Below are 6,707 nucleotides of genomic sequence, written 5' to 3'. Positions count from 1 at the left end.
TTCCCCCCCCCCCCAATCCCGAGTTACGTGTTATGCTGACTGGCTGCTGAGGTTCAAGGAAAAGCTTTTCTAGAACTAAAGGGCCCACTTCAGCCCACTCTGATTGATCTTGAGTGTTGCTGTATTACAAGAGCATTTTTGCTTTCCTTCTCTATATTGCACAGTCTTGTGATAAGGTTTTGAAGTTGTTTCCTTTGCTCAAAGAATTCTTCCGTTTTTTTAACACATGTATTTTTCATAAACCATCTCCTAAAGTCTAGTTTAGATTATTTTCATTACCACTCTTAAGAATTCTGTCACATGCCTCCTCCCATCGCATCCCCCCCCCCCCTGCCAATAGTTAGTTCTTTGAGAGAGTCAATATTCTGGTGAGAGTATACTGTAAAATGATCCTGTGTAAATATGCACCTCAGATCAATGTGCAGATAACTGTGGAAAATATAGTGTAGGCCTAATTGAAGTGCAACATACTGTGTGTCCAGGGGCTGAAACAGGAATCCACAAATCATAGCGAATGCCAAAAAGTGGGAAATGAGGTCCTCAAAATTTTAAGCATTTGGAGGCTCTGTTGAAAATGTTTGTAGTCCCCTGCGATTTTAAAATTGTGTTATGAATGTGCGTTCATATAAAATATAAGCATATTACGTTACATATAATCTGGTACTCATTTTATTGAGAATAATGTATTTCTATATGCATGCGTACCATGAAATCAAAACTGTACGCATGTTTAGTGACCCCCTAAAGGCTTAGAAAAATAAATTGCTTATCTGGGTTTATGGACAAGGTGACATTTAATAATTTTATATAATAAAAAAAATCCACCCCGCAAATTGAAGATGCTCAGTTTAGATGTTCAGCGTTGCCACAAAACCAAAATGTTTAATTGCTGTTATACCATTCTTCTTTTTCTCAGTTTCTCCTTCTACGGACGATCTGTGGCTGAGGCCCAACCTTTGGCTCTATTACCAGCTGCTAGGAGGTGCTCCAGAATGTTCTGCAGTGACTTTCTCACTAATTAACCTGCAGCGCCCGTCCTCTGCAGAAAGGTGACTGGCCTCTCCTCATTCCATCCTGTGACAGAAGGACTGAGGTTGATCTTTTTTTTATTCGTTCCTGGGATGTGGGCGTCACTGGCGAGGCCAGCATTTATTGCCCATCCCTAATTGCCCTTGAGAAGGTGGTGGTGAGCCGCCTTCTTGAACCGCTGCAGTCCCTGTGGTGAAGGTACTCCCACAATGCTGTTAGGGAGGGAGTTCCAGGATTTTGACCCAGCGACGATGAAGGATAAGCAATATACTTCCAAGTCAGGATGGTGTGTGACTTGGAGGGGAACTTGGAGGTGGTGGTGTTCCGATGCTGCCCTTGTCATTCAAGGTGGTGTGGTCGCAGGTTTGGGAGGTGCTGTTGAAGAAGCCTTAGCGAGTTGCTGCAGTGCATCTTGTAGATGGTACACACTACAGCCACGGTGTGCCGGTGGTGGAGGGAGTGAATGTTTAAGGTGGTGGAAGGGGTGCCAATCAAGTGGGCTGCTTTGTCCTGGATGGTGTCAAGCTTCTTGAGTGTTGTTGGAGCTGCACTCATCCAGGCAAGTATTCCATCACACTCCTGACTTGTGCCTTGTAGATGGTGGAAAGGCTTTGGGGAGTTAGGAGGTGAGACACTTGCTGCACAATACCCAGCCTCTGACCTGCTCTTGCAGCTACAGTGTGTGGCTGATCCAGTTAAGTTTCTGGTCAATGGTGAGCCCCCCAGGATGTTGATGGTGGGGGATTCGGTGATGCTAATGCCGTTGGATGTCAAGGGGCGGTGGTTGGACTCTTGTTGGAGATGGTCATTGCCTGACACTTGTGTGGTGCGAACGTTACTTGCCACTTATCAGCCCAAGCTTGAATGTTGCCCAGGTCTTGCTACATGCGGTCATGGACGGCTTCATTATCTGGGGAGTTACGAATGGAACTGAACACTGTGCAATCATCAGCAAACATCCCCACTTCTGACCTTATGATGGAGGGCAGGTCATTGATGAAGCAGTTGAAGATGGTTTGGCCTAGGACACTGCCCTGCGGAACTCCTGCAGCGATGTCCTGGGGCTGAGATGATTGATCTCCAACAACCACAACCATCTTCCTTTGTGTTAGGTATGACTCCAGCCAGTGGAGCGTTTTCCCCCCGATTCCCATTGACTTCAGTTTTACTAGGGCTCCTTGATGCCATACTCGGTCAAATGCTGCCTTGATGTCAACGGCAGTCACTCTCACCTCACCTCTGGAATTCAGCTCTTTTGTCCATGTTTGGACCAAGGCGTTAATGAGGCCTGGAGCTGAGTGGTCCTGGCGGGACCCAAACTAAGCCTCGGTGAGCAGGTTATTGGTGAGTAAGGCCACTTGATAGCACTGTCGACGACACCTTCCATCACTTTGCTGATGATTGAGAGTAGACTGATGGGATGGTAATTGGCCAAATTGGATTTGTCCTGCTTTTTGTGGACAGGACATACCTGGGCAGTTTTCCACATTGTCGAGTAGATGCCAGTGTTGTAGCTGTACTAGAACAGCTTGGCTAGTGGCGCGGCTAGTTCTGGAGCGCAAGTCTGCAGCACGATAGCCGGGATGTTGTCAGGGCCCATAGCCTTTGCTGTATCCAGTGCGCTCAGCCATTTCATGATATCACGTGGAGTGAATCGAATTGGCTGAAGACTGGCTTCTGTGATGGTGGGGACCTCAGGAGTAGGCCGATATGGATCATCCACTTCGCACTTCTGGCTGAAGATGGTTGCAAACGCTTCAGCCTTGTCTTTTGCACTCACGTACTAGGCTCTACCATCATTGAGGATGGGGATATTCATGGAGCCTCTTCCTCCCATTAGTTGTTTAATGATCCACCACTATTCACGATTGGATGTGGCAGAACTGCAGAGCTTTGACCTGATCCATTGATTGTGGGATTGCTTAGCCCTGTCTATTGCATGCTGCTTCTGCTTTTTAGCCTGCATGTAGTCCTGTGTTGTTGCTTCCCCAGGTTGGCACCTCATTTTTAGGTCCGCCTGGTGCTGCTCCTGGCATACTCTTCTGCACTCTTCATTGAACCAGGGTTGGTCCCCTGGCTTGATGGTAATGGTAGAGAAAGAGATATGCTGGGTCATGAGGTTACAGATTGTGGTAAAATACAATTCTGCTACTGCTGATGGCCCACAGCGCCTCATGGATGCCCAGTTTTGAGCTGCTAGATCTGTTCTGAATCTATCCCATTTAGCACGGTGGTAGTGCCACACCACACGATGGAGGATGTCTGCAGTATAAAGACAGGTCTTTGTCTCCACAAGGACTGTGTAGTGGTCACTGCTACTAATGCTGTCATGGGCAGATGCATCTGCGACTGGTAGATTGGTGAAGACGAGGTCAAGTAGGTTTTTTCCTCGTGTTGGTTCTCTCACCACCTGCTGCAGGCCCAGACTGGCAGCTATCTCCTTCAGGACTCGGCCAGCTCAGTCAGTAGTGGTGCTACCGAGCCACTCTTGGTGATGGACATTGAAGTCCCCCACCCAGAGTAAAGTCTGTGCCCTTGCTACTCTCAGTACTTCTTCCAAGTGGTGTTCAACATGGTGGAGTACTGATTCATCAGCTGAGGGAGTGCGGTAGGTGGTAATCAGCAGGAGGTTTCCTTGCCCAGGATTGACCTGAAGCCATGAGACTTCATAGCGTCTCAAGCCAATGTTGAGGACTCCCAGGGCCTCTCCTTCCCGACTGTATACCGCTGTGCCGCCACCCCTGGTGGGTCTGACCTGCCGATGGGACAGGACATACCCAGGGATGGTGATGGAGAAGTCTGGGACATTGGCTGAAAAGTATGATTCTGTGAGTGTGACTATGTCTGGCTGTTGCTTGACTTGTCTGTGGGACAGCTCTCCCAATTTGAGGATGAATTCAAATCAATACCTATTCCATGACATGGTGCACAAGAGCTTGACTGCTCCACTGTACTGTCGCTTCTCTGGAAAGCTGTGTAATTCCCAGTTTCCCATATTTTAAAGTAGGGCCGCAAAATTTGGCTCAGTAGCACCCGGTTTTTTGGTGCTAAGAGTGCCGTTTTGCGTCCAAAATGGCATCCGCTCTGCGCACACACACACACTTCTGCTGCGGGCCATGCCAGACGCCATTTTGGTGAGATTGTTAGCACGGGTGCTGGGAGCATGCGCCAGAAGTATGCAGAGTACGCAGATTGTGACGTCAATCAGCGTGTAATGCTGATTTGACGCCAGTTCTGCCATATTCGACCTCAACTCTCCAGCTAACGCCCTCTATTAAAGATGCACAGTTGAACATGCATTCAGCAGCAGGAAGGGCCCCTCCCACCAGCGCTATTTAAAGGGATCATCTACTGCTTTCAGATGAGTTGCTGATTGATTTTTACTGGCGCTTGGTGAGTTTGTAGAAGTGTTTGGTGGTTTGTTGTCTTATTTGAAGTTGCTGAAGTCTCCAGGGAGTGGTGTGGCAGGTTACTTCAAGGCTTCTGCTCAGACCAGTTGATCCGAAACATTGTTGCATTAGTTTATACCCCCCTTGGCCTGCAAGAGAGAGGGAAGTGTGTCACTGAGTGTGGTGCAATGTGTTTGAGTGATGTGGCTGTCATGGTTGTTGAATAGCTGACAGTGTGTGCAAGTTGTGAGATGTGGGTGTGAGGCTTGCAGCACTGCTAAGTGTGTGAGAGTGAGGTGAAGAATGTGAGGTATGAGTCGTGATTGATAGAGATTGTTGGTAGGTGAGTGAAGGGGGTGGAGGTGAATTGAGCACTGTGCGAGGCTCATGGTTCAATTGTAAGGATATGGCATTTGAAGATAAATTCACTGACCATGACCACTCGTGTGTCATTAAACTTCTTGCGGCACTGGATCCAGGTCCTCAGGGCTACACTGCTGGCATTTACGCCACGGCTATCTGCTCCCATTGCTTTCTCACAGTTTGTCTGGAAAATAATCAAAAAGGCTAATGGATTGCTGGCCTTTATATCTAGAGGACTAGAATACAAGGGGGTAGAAGTTATGCTGCAGCTGTACAAAACCCTGGTCAGACCACACCTGGAGTTCTGTGAGCAGTTCTGGGCACCACACCTTCGGAAGGATATATTGGCCTTGGAGGGAGTGTAGCGTAGGTTTACCAGAATGATACCCGGACTGCAAGGGTTAAGTTACGAGGAAAGATTACACAAATTAGGGTTGTATTCTCTAGAATTTAGAAGGTTAAGGGGTGATCTGATCCAAGTTTTCAGGATATTAAGGGAAACAGATAAGGTAGATAGAGAGAAACTGTTTCCGCTGGTTGGGGATTCTAGGACTAGGGGGCATAGTCTAAAAATTAGAGCCAGTCCGTTCAAGAGTGAAATTAGGAAACACTTCTACACACAAAGCGTGGTAGAAGTTTGGAACACTCTTCCGCAAACAATAATTGATGCTAGATCAATTGTTAATTTTAAATCGGAGATTGATAGCTTTTTGTTAACCAAAGGTATTAAAGGATATGGGCCAAAGGCGGGTATCTGGAGTTAGATTGCAGATCAGCCATGATCTCATTGAATGGTGGAACAGGCTCGAGGGGTTGAATGGCCTACTCATGTTCCTATGAGGGCCTCATGGCCCCCTATGGATAGGGGACCTCTCCTCCTGTCCACCTACTGCACCAAGGTCTCCAGAGCTGTGTCGGAAAATCTTGGAGCCTGCTCTCTCCCCTGCTGTGCGTCTTCTTCCTGCTCAGATTGTCTTCCCCAGCCACTTCCAGCACCTGCTGCAGCCAGAATGCACCTCCCCTTTAAGAGGTGCAGACTCTCTTTAAGTAGTGCAGGCTAGCTTTAAGTGGTGCCAGCCTCGCACATACTTGGGCCCCCTGCTGAGGCGTGCAGCCACTCAGCAGCGCATTCAGTGCTGGGCTGCATGCTACTATCATTTAAATTCAAATGTGGTCTGGAGGCATACCAGGAGAATACGCCTCCGAACCGAATAAAAAAATAAAAACTACCTGGTGTCTCTGGAGCTTCTGACTCTTGTGGGCCTGCATCGGAAGGAACGGGCGCGTGTTGATTGTGCATCGCAATCCCCGCACCGATTTTCGGGCCTTGTCCAATGTCTGGGCCTAGAAGTAATACAACTTGGGGTAGAAGAGGAGGGAGTTTCTTAATGGGCAGTGAGAGATCAGCCAGGATCTGATCGTTTGTTTACTTGATAATTCAATGAATGCAAAACCAAGACCATCTTCAACTGGAAGGAAAATAACACCATGTGCCGATATATCTTGTTGTTAAGGAGATTTTATTTATTTAGGTATATTGACTGTGATCTTCCTGCATTATTTAAAAATTCATAAGTCACATTTGTTCACTCACTGTGATGTCAGATGGACAAATGATGTGCATGAATAACATATCTGAATCATTTCTAGTGTTTAATTCTGTCGATAGTGTAAAAAGCTGCGTTCATACTAGAGCGGCCATGTGCTCTGTGCTGTATAAAACAAGCGCAGGGCTGCTAATGACCCTGAGTTTGCGGTCTCGAGGCGTACCAGGAGAATACGCCTCCGAACCGAATAAAAAAATTAAAACTACCTGGTGTCTCTGGAGCTTCTGACTCTTGTGGGCCTGCAGGCGTACGCCTGTGTAAACCCCACGGATCCCAGGGGCGCAGGCGATTCGCAAGCGTCCCTGGGATCACGTGGGCC

The 6,707-nt window shown here is 47.7% G+C and overlaps 1 protein-coding gene across 2 annotated transcripts in view; it reads left to right on the top strand.

The window, feature by feature from the left end:
* The window catches only part of maml3 (mastermind-like transcriptional coactivator 3), a 486,074-nt gene that overhangs the window by 92,486 nt on the left and 386,881 nt on the right, over positions 1 to 6,707 (top strand). The gene's annotated exons all lie outside the window — the stretch shown is intronic.

Source organism: Somniosus microcephalus, chromosome 2 (assembly GCF_052327205.1).
Source record: "Somniosus microcephalus isolate GS21.2 chromosome 2, FLI_Smic_1.0, whole genome shotgun sequence".
In the NCBI taxonomy this organism is placed as follows: domain Eukaryota; kingdom Metazoa; phylum Chordata; class Chondrichthyes; order Squaliformes; family Somniosidae; genus Somniosus; species Somniosus microcephalus.
The sequence above is the reverse complement of the archived record's forward strand: the minus strand, read 5'-3'. Positions and strand labels throughout refer to the sequence as shown.